The sequence below is a fragment of the Aquarana catesbeiana genome, linkage group LG08, assembly GCF_042186555.1.
Source record: "Aquarana catesbeiana isolate 2022-GZ linkage group LG08, ASM4218655v1, whole genome shotgun sequence".
Taxonomy (NCBI): domain Eukaryota; kingdom Metazoa; phylum Chordata; class Amphibia; order Anura; family Ranidae; genus Aquarana; species Aquarana catesbeiana.
Genome location: NC_133331.1, coordinates 247,933,019 through 247,949,175, shown reverse-complemented (window position 1 = coordinate 247,949,175; position 16,157 = coordinate 247,933,019). Strand labels below are relative to the sequence as shown.

At 42.7% G+C, this 16,157-nt stretch overlaps 1 protein-coding gene across 1 annotated transcript in view; it reads left to right on the top strand.

Annotated features, from left to right (window-relative positions):
• LOC141106311 (uncharacterized) overlaps positions 1-16,157 on the top strand; it is a 225,141-nt gene that overhangs the window by 853 nt on the left and 208,131 nt on the right. The gene's annotated exons all lie outside the window — the stretch shown is intronic.

The window sequence follows — 16,157 nt, the reverse complement described above, 5'->3', positions numbered from 1 at the left end:
TTATAGCGCAAAAAAAATAGAAATGCAGAGGTGATCAAATACCACCAAAAGAAAGCTCTATTTGTGGGGAAAAAGGATGCAAATTTTGTTTGGGTACAGCATCTCACGACCACGCAGTTGTCAGTTAAAGCGATGCAGTGCCAAATTGTAAAAAGTGCTCTGGTCAGGAAGGGAGTAAAATCTTCCGGGGCTGAAGTGGTTAAGGTCTATGGAACCAAAAACCAGAAAAAAAGTCCCTGGCCCTTTCCATAAAATGTATAGATGTGAACTACATTCATAGGAAACCATGTTAAATGCACTGTAGTGTGTTTTTGCAAAACTGAAAATACACTAAAAAATGCATTAGTGTGAACCAGGCCTTAAAGTGGTTGTAAACCCACTAACAAAAAACTAAAACATCTGCAAGACAAAGGCATAATGCGCTAGTATGCATAACATACTAGCTCATTATGAAATATTTACCTTAAATTGAAGCCCCCGCAGTGGTCCTCTTACACTGGTCCAGCCGGCAACATTGCTCCCAGAGTTACTTCCGGGTATCGCGGGCTCTGGCGCTGTGATTGGCCGGAGCTGCGATGATGTCGCGCCCGTGCATGCTCGTGGAAGCCGCCAGTAATGGCACACTAGCTGAAGCAGTTTGTGCCATTGCTTCAGTGCGCATGTGCTGATGACGTCGGCACATGCTGATACAGGGGATGTTTAAAGTGGAAGTAAACCCGATTCATGAAATTTAATCTGCAGTGTTTTTTCTTATCTTTCTTCAAAGCACTATGTCCTGTAGCTTTCTCCTGCTCTGTTCTTCTGTTATCAGCATGAGAAATTCTGACATGTTCTCCGACACGGGAGATAAAAGCAGCCTGAGTTTTGTGTTGGGGGGGATGCTATAACAGAGTGCTGGACAAGAATATATAAAAACCGCGCTAAGAAAATTGGAAGCCGCAATTAATATGTACAGCATCAATACACACATAAAAGAGAAATTTTTAAAAATCGCGCTTTCGTAATAACTTACGCCGTCCAGGGGTGTATAATACAACACACGCTTTCCCTGATCCTCTGTGAGGGGGGGTCATGGTATTCTGGTAAGAGCGCATTCCTGTTGATTGTGGTGGTTTTCACTCAACATTCGGAGACAAGAATATATTCACAGTTTTTTCATTCATTGGTGGACTTTAATTTATCACTTACTGGTGTATACCACATTACATTGTGCATTGATCACTGATTATTTGATGATGTCAAACATTTATTTTATTTTGACGTCCATATCATTTGCACTGCTTATTAATTTCACCAATTGTTTTTATATTGCTTTTGGTTCACATTTATTAATCACTATATAGGTTTTTGGTTTAGCTTTGGGTAGCGCGATTTTTAAAAATTTCTCATTACAGAGTGCTGAACAATTCAATGAACAGAACTGAAAGTCTCTACCTATGAGGAGAGGGGGTGTGTGTTTTTCCTCCACAATCAGCTGTCTTGGCTTTATGCCCAGGCTTCACTGCAGTGCTAAACAGGATGAGAAAATCACTTAACATGATCTGAACTTTCGAATGAATATAAAGCTGAAAACAGCAGATATACATGTAAAACTTATGTAGGGAGATTTGTTTCAGCTCTGTGTATCATCTGAGGCTGTTTGCTTCACTGGGTATATGTGAGGGTTTACATTCAGTTTAAGCATGCCTAAAAATAATCTTTTTTTTTTTTTTTTCTTGTGGACTGCGTGGAGATGGATTGGAGCACGTATTCATTTTTTTTTTTTTTTTTTATCGCTGTCTGTGTCCCCATTAGACATTAAAGTGGATGTAAACCCAATGTCATCCTTTCTAAACTACTGCCATAGGGGTTATCTATAAGGATATACATGCCTCCTGCATGTATCTTTACCTGTCAAATGTCTCCCCTCTGTCTGTTATTAGACCTGAAAAACTGCAGATTCTGTGGGTGGGTCTGTTGTCTGGAGCTCGGTGGGTGGAGTTGTGATGTCGGTAGACACCCAGCCCACCTCTACACTCCTTGTCAATATGCATTTTCTCCTGTGTATTTCTAACACTGAACTTCTGCTGAACTTCTGCTATGATCTCTAACATCCAGTGAAAAGACAGGAAAGTAACCACATGACTTCAGCATGCCAAATCATGCTGAGGTGTGGAACAGCCAATCCTTGCAGAGCTGCTGAAGAAAGGAGTGGGGGAGGGAATTAAAAAAATAATGCATGTGTCTTAGGCTAGTGCACGAGATGTAAATCACCTGTCACTCATAGCAAGGGGGAGGATTTGACAAAGTTTTTCTTAGTTTGTCAAGATTTTTCTCACTGAACAATAAAAGAGGATTGCTCAGAGATGGATTAACTCTGTGTGGCAAGACTGGGCTCAAATGATAGGAAATCTTATACTCTACAGTATGATATAAAAAAAAAAAAAAAAATTGGGATTATATCCACTTTAACCCTCCCTATTTTTCCTGTTTTACCAAAAAATTCCAAATTTTGGGTTGTCCCTGAAAAAGTAATGAAGGTGAAATCTTCCAATAGGGATACTAGCGGGAGGCCAGAGGGATTCCCTTAATCTGCAGGGATTTCCTCTCACTTCCTGTTTTACCTATGGGAGAGGAAGTGAAGTAAAATCTCCCGAATGGGACACAGATGTCACAAACAAACTGACGGGTTTAAACCCTTTCCTTACTCTATCAAAAATGAAAACAAATTCTACTTTAACCACTTTAAGACCAAGCCTTTTCTCTTACTTTTTGTTTCTAATGTAACAATCAGTGTTTTTTAGCTAGAAAATTTCTTACAACCCCAAACATTATATAATTTTTTTTCAAAGCAGAGGTCCTGAAGTGCTCGTAGATGGAGGGCAGAGAGACATGGAACCCTTTCCTGTCACAGGCTGGGGAGTGTTATTGAAATGAAAACATAGAAAATAAGCTTTCCTGACGCCAACATGGCAGCATACATATGATGTAACTCCGCCCCTATATAGAACGCGCCTTTAAAAACATTGTGCGAAGCTTGTCGCTCCTAAATGGGAGCAGGGGCTTTTTTTTGCAGGTGTAAGGCAGCCAAGTGAATGGGCCATCCCCATGCAACTTGCAACATTGCGTGCAAATTGCTCTTTGAAAATCGCATAGCAGAAACACTTGTCCCCTCTACGTGATAATATCAAATGCCTCTGATAAGTGAACTAAGCACAGATTGCTTTTCAGTGCAATAGCAGAGCCTGCTGCAAGTGTGCACAAGCCTTTGGGTTCCAAAGGGGGACTTATTTCTGTCAAGAAAGAAATGACAAAAATAAGAGGCCTGTTTCAGGAGGAATGGGAGAAGGGGGAGAGAAAATCCACCTCAACCAATAGGTTGCAGAAGTTGTATCCACTCACGGAGGAGTATGCGGCTCTTTTAACCCACCAATGGTGGATTCAGCAGTCACCAGACTGGCCAAGAATGTAACACTTTCGATGGAAGACTCTTCCTCCTTTCGTGATATCCTTGATAGACGCATTGACATGGAATTAAGAAAGTTTTACCTTGCGGCAGGTGGTGCTTGTAAGCTTGCCATTGCTTTAACATCCGTAGTAAGCGCTATGCAAGTGTGGGCACAGAACTTGGAGTATGCGATCAAAAACCAGCTGGCAAAAGAAAAAAATCATCAAGGCTCTTGATGAGATAAAATTCTCAACAGACTTTGTAGGTGAGGCAGCTATAGATATCATTTGATGATTCTCCAGAGCCATGCTCAGCTCAGTCACAGCCAAATGAGCATTGTGGCTAAAACCCTGGGCGGCCAACCCATCCTCAAAGCAGAATTGCTGTAAACTGTCTTTTGATGGGAAGGTGCTGTTTGGCCAAAAAACTGGAGACTACTATCTCCAGGGATACAGCAGGAAAATCAGGTCTTCTGCCCCAAGATCGAAGGTCCAGACGCCAGAGGGGGCAACTATCCAGAGGAAGCCAAACGGGATTTTGGATCACTATGGGGGCGGGATTTTGGAGGCTTTTGCCAATCCAAGGACTTCAGAAGGGGTTGGAGGGGTACACAGACAACCTTCGTAAGATCGCAGAGAGCTAAGAAACCTGCGGCTTCCTCAGATACCCAGAAGCCCTTTTAATGCCAGGCCCGCCCAGGAGGTGGTTGGAGCCAGGCTGCCCAAAGGGCCCAGTTCTGGCAAGACCACTGCCAAAATTGGTTCACCTTGGCGCAAGGCCATTATTGGCTGTTCAAGCGACCGCCTCCAGAATGACCTTGAGGCTGAATCAATTTATCCGGATAGAGAGAGACCCAAGATGGAGTCTCTCCATACCATAATCCAGGTTATTCAACCAGGAGACTGGAGGATTTCAGTGGACTTGTAAGGATGCCTACCAGCAGATCCTTCTGTCATACCAGCAGTTCCTCAGATTTGCGTTTGGGGGACAGGCATTACCAGAGCCAGCTGGAGCCTACTCAGAATATGGTCTACCTAGGGGCCCAATTCAATACTCAGGTGGCCACAGTTTCTTTGCCACTTCAGAAACTCCCCAAAATCGAGAAAGAAGTTCCAACAGGCGTTGGCTGCACCAGCGATGTCAGCATCCCAGTGCATGAGTTTTCTCAGGACAATGGCTTCATGTATCCCGATGATCCCCTGGGCTCACCGGAAACTTTAGAGTTTTCCAACAGGGCTTCCTGATACAGTGGAAGAGAGTTTGTCTAGCACAGCCAATCAGGATTATCAGCCAGATGTGCCAGAGTCTCTGGTGGTAGACGAAACAAACGCTTAACAGCATCGTCCATTAGGGCCACAGCCATGGATCATTGTTAACACACATGCCAGCGCAGCTGGCACCACCTGCGAAAAACTGAAGATCCAGGGCAGAGGGGAATTTCCCACTTGGGGCTTAGTTGCCAATATTCTGGAACTTTGAGCAGCAGTCATGGCGTTGGCCACCTTGCTGCCTCACATACAGGGTCGCACAGTCCTGCTCCATCTGGACAACACGGCAGCAATGTCCTATATACAGCAACAAGGCGGAACACACAGCCAAACCCTCTTGAGAGAGTTGGAACCAACCATGACATTGGCTCAGCAATATCTCTCAGATTGGAGGGCCATATATCTTCCAGGCTGTCAGAACTTGGAAGTGGATCACCTATACTGACAATTCAAGGACCCCAACGAATGGTCCCTTCACCCCGAAGTGTTCAAACAGATCATCCACGAGTGGGGGTGTCAGCAACTGGATTTATTTGCCTCATCAACCAACTGCAAGGTGAGCCGGTTCCTCTCACGTCACCCTCATCCATTAGCGGAGGGGACGGACGCCTTGACCCATCCTTGGGTTGCGCGACTGGCCTATGCCTTTCCTCCAATTTCTTTAATCCTGAAATTCCTAAAGGAGATTGACAGTCATCACAGTATTATCTTACTGGCCTCGCAGCTAATGGTTCTCTCTGGCAATGGATCTCCGTGTGTGTGCCCACCAATCACTCCGCCGGCGATTACTCATCTGCAGTCGCAAGTAGATATCTTGCATCCGCAACCATCATGACTGGCCTTAGCGACCTGGAGATTGAAAGGCACAGGTTACAAGATTTAGGATGTTCTCCAGAGGTTATTAGAACTTTTACAGAGTTCCAGAAAGGGGTCAACCAATGCCATCTACTCCAGAATGTGGAATAGGTTCACAAGCTTTGCAGCTAGATGTTGGTGTGACCCGACTGTATCTCAAATCCTGTCTTTCCTGCAATCCAGATTGGATTGGGGCTCAGGCTAAGTTAGCTTAAGGTGCAAGTTTCAGCCATCTCGGCTTTTACCCAAAAGAAAAGGGCAGCAAATCTGCTGGTGGAGCACTTCATCAGAGCGGTACTTAGACTACGCCCTACGCCAAGAGAAATGGGTTCCCTCAGTGGGAACTGGCAGTAGTCCTCAATTTTCTAGCAAACCCTCCTTGTGCTCCGACAGAAGACTGTTCATTATGGGATATCGCCTTAAAAACTGCTTTCCTAATGGCCATAACTTCAGGGGGAAGGGTGTCTGAACTCCAAGAATTGGGGGCAGCTGAACCTTTATTCCATGTTCTTCCCAGACAGACAGGGTTATGCTGAGACCCCTGTATCACTTTGTCCCAAAAGTGGCATTGACATTTCATCTCTCCAGTGAATGGGTGCTTCCATCCTTCCCAGTGGAATCAGATGCTTATCTGCACGAGATGGACATTCCAAAAGTCCTCAAAGCCTTTGTGCTTTATATGGAGAATGGGGGAGGTAGCTCTGTCAGACTTTTATAGTGCTAAACAGGTCCTGTGGGTGGATATAGGGGTGGAGCTAGGGCTGGGGAAAAAGTCCTGCCCGCAGCTCCTCAGGACCGGCGCAGTGTCTATCAAAAAAAAAAAAAATTTGAATCGTGAATCGAGTTTTTTAAAAAAAATTGCAATTTTTTTTTTTTTTTGGGGAGAAAATCGCCCAGCTCTAGGCGGAGCTATCTCATACGTATGCTGCCTTGTATTGGTGTCAGGAAAGGAAAATTACGGTAAGTATTTGATACAATTTTCCATTTTCTTGCCCTTCCAGACGCAGCTGTGTTCGGCTGATTAGCTCTGATCTTGCCCAAACACAGCTCTGAATGTAAACACCACAGAGCTGTGTTTAGTGACAGGGAATCTCGTTGCTTTTTCTTTCTCTGCTAAGCAGGGAATGAAAACAACTAGATCCCCGGTAAAAGTAGCACACTGTACACATATAAAACACTTGTTAGGCACTTATTTAACCCCTTAAACTCCATATTTGTTAATCCCTTCCTGCCCTGTGTCATTTGTACAGTGACAGTGCATATTGTTAGCATTGATCACTCTAATGTCAGTGGCAGTTAGCTAGTTCCACCCAGCGTCAGTATCAGATTGTCTACCACACTATTGCAGTCCTGTTATAAGTTACTGATTACCACCATTACGATTAAAAAAAAATAAATTCCAGTATATATCCTATTTAGTTTGTAGACGCTATAACTTTCACACAAACCAAACCAATCGATTTTTTTTTTTTTTTTTTTTTTTTTTTTTTTTTACCAATGACGTGGCAGAATACATTTTGACCAAAAGGTATTAAGATATATGTTTTACAGCAGAAAGTAAAAAACATTGGATTTTTTTTTTTTTTTTTCAAAATTGACTTTTTTTGTGTATTTAATAAAAAATAAAAAACCCAGAGATACTCAAACACCACCAAAAAAGCACTTTGTGTAAAAAAAAAAAAAAAAAAAATATTATATAAACTTTGCTTAGGTACAGCATTGCATGACCACGCAATTATCAGTTAAAGTTGGAGTAAACGCCCATAGATTAATTGTACCTACGGGTAAGCCTATAAGGCTTGCCTATAGGTACTGTAAATATCTCCTAAACTTGCACCGTTTAGGAGATGTTTACTGTACATGCTGACAGCTACATCACCGGCGCATGCGCTCTGAAGGAACGGCCACCGAGGCCATTCCTTCAGATTCCTGTGCTATAAACGGCAGCTCCAGCACGCATGCACGGGAGTGACATCTTCTGTCACACAGCTGGAATCCGTGAAGATGGAAGCCTTGTCAGCGGTGGCAGCGCGCCACTGGAAGGGCTTTGTTCTAAGGCAAGTTTCAAATACGCTAGTATGTGATTCATACTAGCACATTATGCCTTTACCTTGCAGGTTCCAAAAGGGAAAAAAAAACAAAAAAACACTACACACTGGTATATTACCACTTTAAAGTAGTGCAGTGCCGAATAGAAAAAAAATGGCCTGGTCATTCCAGAGCTTAAGTGGTTAAAAAGAACACAAAAAGAAACCAGCACCACTAAGTGTGCACAAAAACAAACAAATACAAGTACAACATCACCATTTTCCTTAGTACTCTGCACTGCTAAATCTAAAGAAATGTACAGTTGTGCTCATAAGTTTACATACCCTGGCAGAATTTATGATTTCTTGGCCATTTTTCAGAGAATATGAATGATGACACAAACATTTTTCACTTATGGTTAGTGTTTGGCTGAAGCCATTTATTATCAACTGTGTTTACTTTTTTTAAAAACATAACGACAACAGAAACTACCCAAATGACCCTGATCAAAAGTGTACATACCCTGGTGATTTTGGCCTGATAACATGCACCCAAGTTGACACAAAGGGGTTTGAATGGCTATTAAAGGTAACCATCCTCACCTGTGATCTGGTGGCTTGTAATTAGTATGTGTGTGTATAAAAGATGTGTTTCTGCACTCCTGACAGACCCTTGCATCTTTCATCCAGTGCTGCACTGACGTTTCTGGATTCCGAGTCATGGGGCAAGTAAAAGAATTGTCAAAGGATCTGCGGGAAAATGTAGTTGAACTGTATAAAACAGGAAAGGGATATAAAAAGATATCCAAGGAATTGAGAATGCCACTCAGCAGTTTTCAAACTCCTATGTGATGAGACCAAAATTGAGCTTTTTGGCCACAACCATAAACCCTACATTTGGAGAGGAGTCAACAAGGCCTATGATGAAAGGTACACCATTCCTACTGTGAAACACTGAGGTGAATTGCTGATGTTTTGGAAGTGTGAGCTACAAAGGCACAGGAAACTTGGTCAAAATTGATGGCAAGATGAATGCAGTATGTTAACAAAAAATACCAGAGGAACATTTGCATTCATCAGCCAGGAAGCTGCGCATGGGACGTACTTGGACATTCCAACATGACCATAAACCAAAACACAAGGCCAAGTCGATCCGTCATTGGCTACAGCAGAATGAAGTGAAGGTTTTGGAGTGGCCATCTCAGTCTCCTGACCTCAATATCATTGAGCCACTCTGGGGAGATCTCAAACGTGCAGTTCATGCAAGACAGCCCAAGAATTTACAGGAACTGGAGGCTTTTTGGCCAGAGGAATTGACAGCTTTACCATCTGAGAAGATAAAAGGCCTCATCCACAAATACCACAAAAGACTTCAAGCTGTCATTGATGTTAAAGGGTGCACGGTATAAAATGTATTTGTGTTTATTTATATTCTCTGAAAAATGGCCAAGAAATCATAAATTCTGCCAGGGTATGTAAACTTATTAGCACAACTGTGTGATTCAGTGAAAAAGTATAATGCACTTGTACTGAGACAACCAAAAAAAATACAAAACGTTGTCGTAGCTAGCAAGACCCTCGCGTAAACAAACCCAACTAGCAGCAAAAGGGCAGTAGGGAACAAGTATGATCACTATGGAGGCATACATAACAATGTAAGTAATGGCAAAAGGAAGATATTACTAGCTTGGTTGATTTACAAATAATTAAATGAGTAAAGCCAATACTAATAAAGATATATCAAACTAAAAATAGTAATAACCACCATGGAAAATAATTATATTCAAACAGCTGGGTAAAGCAACAGGAAAATAGTACTTGCTATATTTTTTGTATATTTAAAAGATTTAAAACCAGGGAAGAATAAACAGCTGGCCAAAACGGTATATGGGGCGCTGGTGCCATAGGGTGCATGTACGTAATGTAGTTCAACAGCCACCCTCATAGGGGGACTCCTTATAAGAGAGCAATGGAGTTCTTGTTAAATAATGAATGAATAAAGAGCATAACGGGATAAGTATACTAGAGTAAATTAGCCAAAAAGGACTCACCAATTTAGAGGTATATTAGCAGATGAGCTTAATGGGGAAGGGGGAAAGAGGAGAAGGAAAGGGAACAGGAAGGGGGAAAGGGGAGAAGGAAAGGGGACAGGAAGGGGAAGGGGGAAAGGCAGGGAAAAATGCCAAAAGAGCCTCTGAATAGTCATAAGGTCAAAGAAGGGCTCCATGGTAGGGCAACCCAGCGAAGAGCTCTATGATGTAGAAGCGGGGAAGGAGATGCCAACCTGGTAGGTAGCAAGGCAGGTGATGGTAACGATGTAATCGCCTGCAAGGTAAACAATACGGCCAAGTAAGGATATAGGGTGAGGAAAAATTGGATACTAGGTATGCCGACCTGGTAGCCTAGAGAGGCAGAACGTACCTTAATCTATTAGACCCCCTGGAACCAGCAGCCTAGGAAAACCCAGCAGCCTTTGATGTGGTAAGCTGTTTTAGTGCAGTATGGGCGTGTGCCATTTGTATGCACGTCCCATCCGTAGTCATTGAATCGGAGGAGCCGACGTGACGTCATCTGGACCGCCCAAAAAGTCACTGCGCATGCATCCGATCAGTGAGCGCGCCGGCCAATGTCCTGACGCTGACAGAGAACGGAAACAGTGCGGAGTGATTAGCAAGGCGAGCGGGAGGTGAGAGCCAGGAGGCTCCCCCTGCTGGCCAATGCATGCGCCACGCCAGCAAGGAGTTTGCACGGCGTGTCGCTGGGCGGCCACATAGTGAACAAAGTCCCTGAGGAAGCCTGCCCACGCTGAAAAGGCCAAGGGGACGCAGAGGACAGACTGCCAGACAATGTTAGGATGTGTACACTGATACAGTAAAGCAAGTACATTCTATGCAGTAATTTAAAAAAATACAGCAATACGAAAAAAGACAAACTTTCCAATGATTAAAAAAATGTAAATAATGACAGCTGTTAGTACCTATAAAAGGCAGCCAAGAGCTGTAATGGAAATATGTATGTAAATCACATAAAAAGCATGGTAAACACAAGATCAACCTTATATGGATAGAGGCATAGTTAAGGGAAAGAAGAAAAGAATGAAAAGAAGAAAAAGGTAAAAAGGGGCAAAAGGCCAGAACAGAGTTAACGTGTAATATAGCTAAATGCATATGTATATGCAAAGTCAGTCTGGCAAATCAGAAACAAAATCAGATATATTACAGGAATGATTTATACGATTGGGTCTCATTAATGCCAAGGGAACGCGTGGCATTGAGGCGCTCAATCCATAGAGTTTCCTTCCTTAGGATCTGTTTGTCCCAATCGCCCCCGTGCGGGTCTTTGGGAATAATCGCCAGAGCAATAAAGGAGGCTACCGAAGTATCAAATTTATGGTACAGATCGAGATGTCTGCTTACTGAGGTGACCATCTTGCCACCCGCAGAATAGTAGACACAACGCCAACCTGTACCTGGGGGGGTGGGTACGGACCATCTTCTCTGATGACTCCTTTATCGGCATTTACAAGCCAGGCACTATGCTGGCTAAGTTACATTGATGACAATTTTATCATTTTGGTCGGGCACTGCGGCAACACTAAAAACCTTTTATTGACCTCTTTAATCACAATAATTTCATTCTAAAGTTCACAGTATCCAGCGATAGATCTAAGATTACCTTTCTTGACCTCACCATCACCAAGGATGGTGAGGGTCGTTTGGCTTCCACACTCTTTAAAAAAGAAACAGCTGGTAACACACTGTTACATGCTGATAATGCCCACCCATATACATTAATTCGTAGCATACCATACGCACAATATTTAAGGCTACGCCGAATCTGTACATACACTGAGGAGTTTAAATCACAAGATAATCAACTTCGTGACTGCCTTAAAGCAAGGGGCTACAGTAAATCTTTAGTGCGCAAAGCATATAACAGAGCACTGCGTCATTCACGCAATTCCTTGTTATATAAAACTATCAAACCCAATCAAACAGTAAGATACATAACTAGGTACTCTGAACACCATTTGGAATTGCGAAACATTTTGACAGCTCATTGGTCGCTTGCTAAATATATCAGCCTATCCCCTGACATTACTTTCTGTAGGTCAAGATCGTTACGTGATAAACTTACCTCAAGTCACTATGTTAATAATTGATCGTCTCAACATCCCCCTAACGGGATTACCAGATGTGGCAAATGCACCTTTGCCCCTGGGTTCGCACAGGTACTCGTTTCGCACTCCCCAATGATGAAGTCTTTGTCCCCACTTTTCATGCTGATTGTGATACGCAAGGTGTGGTATACCTGATGACTTGCAGATGCCAAGCATTTTATGTGGGCAAAACTTTTAGCCACTTTCGATCACGTATCAAGGATCATGTTTACTATTCTGCGGGTGGCAAGATGGTCACCTCAATAAGCAGACATCTTAATCTGTACCATAAATTTGATACTTCGGTAGCCTCCTTTTTATTGCTCTGGCGGTTATTCCCAAAGACCCGCGCGGGGGTGATTGGGACAAACCGATCCGAAGAAAGAAACTATGAATTAAGCGCCTCAATGCCACGTGTGCCCCTGGCATTGAGACCCAATCGTATAAACCATTACTGTAATATATCTGATTTTGTTTCTGATTTGCCAGACTGACTTTGCATATGCATTTAGCTATATGACACATTAACTCTGTTCTGGTCTTTTGCCTCTTTTTACCTTTTTCTTCTTTTCACTCTTTTCTTCTTTCCCTTACCTATACCTCTATCCATATAAGGTTGATCTTGTGTTTACCATGCTTTTTATGTGATTTACATACATATTTCCATGACCGTTCTTGGCTGCCTTTTATAGGTACTAACAGCTGCCATTCTTTAAATTTTTTAAGTTATTGAATGTGACAGACCTAGCCGGGAGAGAGACTTTTGGAAGGGACTGAATGCTAGCCTCTTGCCGATCTATCGTGGGCCCTGGCATTTGGGGGAACGGTGCTCTTTGTGAGCTGTATGCCTGGGGACCCTTGAGGTGGTATTACTGTGGATTCGGGTCCTGGTCCCCCAGGACACACAGACTCTGGGGACCCTGGATTTGCCATATTAGAAATAGTGGCTGATTCATAGTGCTGGGACAAATACTGTTAGGGGATGCTGATGTCAATTCCAGCTGCCTGTCTGTCTGTTGCCTGCTAGAATGAGTATTGTAAATAAGTCTCTAGTATGGGATCTAAGAGTCATTAGATCCCCATTGTTGTTTGTGTTAATTAACTCTGCTATTGTGATAATGTTGATTGGGTTCTCTGAGCTACAAGACGCCCAGTCTGGCCTAAAGGTCATGTCTGAGTCATCTAGGCTGTCTAAAGGGATTAGTTAATTAGCTCATGTTAATTAGGTTTCTGGTCACAGGTGTATGTTCAGAGTAATATGAGCCGGAGGTCTGCACCTCCTCTTTTATTATATAAAAGAGCCTGTATTTTTCAATAAAGGAGATTCCTGGTTGAACTTACATACAGCCTGCCTGGTGTTTGTTCTGAGCTATCACAACTGGAATTGAACGGCACATAGCTGTAGTTCAATTCCTGGAGCATCGGATGACCGAACCATCAGACGTTGCAATCTGATTCAATAGTCACAGAGGAGTGTCGGGAGAGTGGAACCGAGTGAGCAGGGGCTCGTTACAATATGCATTTAGCTATATTACACATTAACTCTGTTCTGGCCTTTTGCCCCTTTTTACCTTTTTCTTCTTTTCACTCTTTTCATCTTTCCCTTACCTATACCTCCTATCCATATAAGGTTGATCTTGTGTTTACCATGCTTTTTATGTGATTTACATACATATTTCCATGACAGTTCTGCCATTCTTTAAATTTTTTTAATTATTGGAAAGTTCTGTCTTTTTTTTTCGTATTGCTGTATTTTTTTAAATTGCTGCATAGAATGTGCTTGTTTTACTATATCGGTGTACGCATCCTAACATTGTCTGGCAGTCTGTCCTCTGCGCCCCCTTGGCCTTTCCAGCGCGGGCAGGCTTCCTTAGGATCTTTCTTGTTCACTATGCAGCCGCCCAGCGACACGCCGTGCAAACTCCTTGCTGGCGTGGCGCACGCATTGGACAGCTGGGGGAGCCTCCTGGCTCTCACCTCCCGGTCGCCTTGCTAGTCACTCTGCACTGTTTCCTCTCTCTGTCAGCGTCAGGACGTTGGCCGGCGCGCTCACTGATCGGATGCATGCGCGCATTCCTGTCCCCTTTCCTTCTCCTCTCCCCCCCCCCCCCCCTTCCCTCTTCCCTTCCCTCCCTTCCCTATTGCGCTCATCTGCTAATATACCTCTAAATTGGTGAGTCCTTTTTGGCTAGTATATTAGTGCTAGTACTCTAGTATATTTACCCCCCTGTTATGCTCTTTATTCATTCATTATTTAACAAAAACTCCATTGCTCTCTTATAGGGAGTCCCCCTATGAGGGTGGCCATTGAACTACGTTTTGTACATGCACTCTATGGCACCAGCACCCCGTATACTGTTTTGGCCAGCTGTTTATTCTTCCCTGGTTTTAAATCTTTTGTTTAAATATACAAAAGATATAGTAAGTACTATTTTCCTGTTGCTTTACCCAGCTTTAATTATATTCCATGGTGGTTATTACTATTTTTAGTTTGATATATCTTTAGTAGTATTGGGTTTACTCATTTAATTATTTGTATATCGACCAGGCTAGTAATATCTTCCTTTTGCTATTACTTACATTGTTATGTATGCCCCCATAGTGATCATACTTGTTCCCTACTGCCCTTCTGCTGCTGGTTGGGTTTGTTTACGTGGGGGTCTTGCTAGCTACGACAATGTTTTGAGCCCACTTTTGCACCCTTGTTATATAATATAGTAATCATACTTTTCTGTTTGTTAGCCACAATAGTCTATGCTCCTGAAGAAGCGTGATTGCACGCGCAACATGTTGAGCCCACTTGTATGCTGAATCCTCAACACCTTTACCGCCTGTCTGTTGTATAGCCATGCTATCGGACTTTCGCTATTATGGAATGATGTCCTCATCCTTTAAGTCTCGGTTTGCAGTTATATGGTTCTATACAGCAGCGGTTTTTATCCATTAATTTTTGTATATAGATCCATTGTGGCTTGTAGAATTGTGGAATTGTATTTTTAGATTTCTTTTTCAATAAATACATTTTTGTATTACTGATTTTTGTGTTGTTGTGCCTATAAAGTCCATACAAGTCCCTCCCCCCTCTTTTTTTTGTCTATACTTTATCTTAGGACGTGGCACATTCCTTACCTTACTTGTATCCACAGCACCACTCAGTTATGATACAATTTATTTGTTTATAAATGCAATCTATACTCTGGGGGAATCTAGGATGGAAAAGGACCTGGGGGTCCCAGTAGATGATGGGCTCAGCAATGGCATGCAATGCCAAGCTGCTGCTAACAAACAGAATATTAGCATGCATTAAAAAGGGGATCAACTCCAGAGATAAAACGATAATTCTCCCACTCTACAAGACTCTGGTCCGGCCGCTCCTAGAGTATGCTGTCCAGTTCTGGGCACCAGTCCTCCGGAAAGATGTACTGGAAATGGTACAAAGAAGGGCAACAAAGCTAATAAAGGGTCTGGAGGATATTAGTTTTGAGAAAAAGTTGTGAGCACCGAACTTATTCTTTCTGGAGAAGAGACGCTTGAGAGGGGATATGATTTCAATATACTAATACCATACTGGTGACCACACAATAGGGATAAAACTTTTTCGCAGAAGGGAGTTTAACAAGACTCATGGCCACTCATTAAAATTAGAAGAAAAGAGGTTTAACCTTAAACTATGTAGAGGGTTCTTTACTGTAAGAGCGGCAAGAATGTGGAATTCACTTCCACAGGCAGTGGTCTCAGCGGGGGGGGGGCATTGATTATTTCAAGAAACTATTAGATAAGCACCTGAACGACCGCAACATACAGGGCTATACAATGTAATACTGACATATAATCACACACATAGGTTGGACTTGATGGTCTTTGTGACAATAATATAAGCGTAGGATAGTTTTGCCTTAACTAGATGTGGTGTGATCGTTAGAAGTAGTGTAAATGTAGATGTAGTTTAATTCTGGATTATTAAAAATATAGTATTCTATGTCAGTCATGCACATATGTTCTTTCATTAGCATTTGAAAAGGACAGAGATAGTTTTTTCTAGGATTGTAGTGACACCTAGATGCCAATAAAAGTTCCCATTAGAGTAAACACAGATTGCCACCTTCCTGAGGCTCAAAGAAATCTGCTAGTCATCTTGGCTACACGGATCTGCAGGGGGCATTCACAGGGCTCCGGACAGTCTGTAAGCTTTGATTAATATCAAAAGATCTAAGGAACCTATTTTATCTCTCATAAAAGCTAAAATATTAACGGCAGAGAGATGAAAATAATTCCTTGTGATCGTACACCTGATGGGTTACGTTTACATGTGACTCTGTATGTTTAGCAGGTGTGGAATCCTAAAGAACCACACAAAACCGTTATATGGCGCCTGATTGCGGCAGGCAGGCAGTGATTGGTACTGTTGCGATCGGCATGAT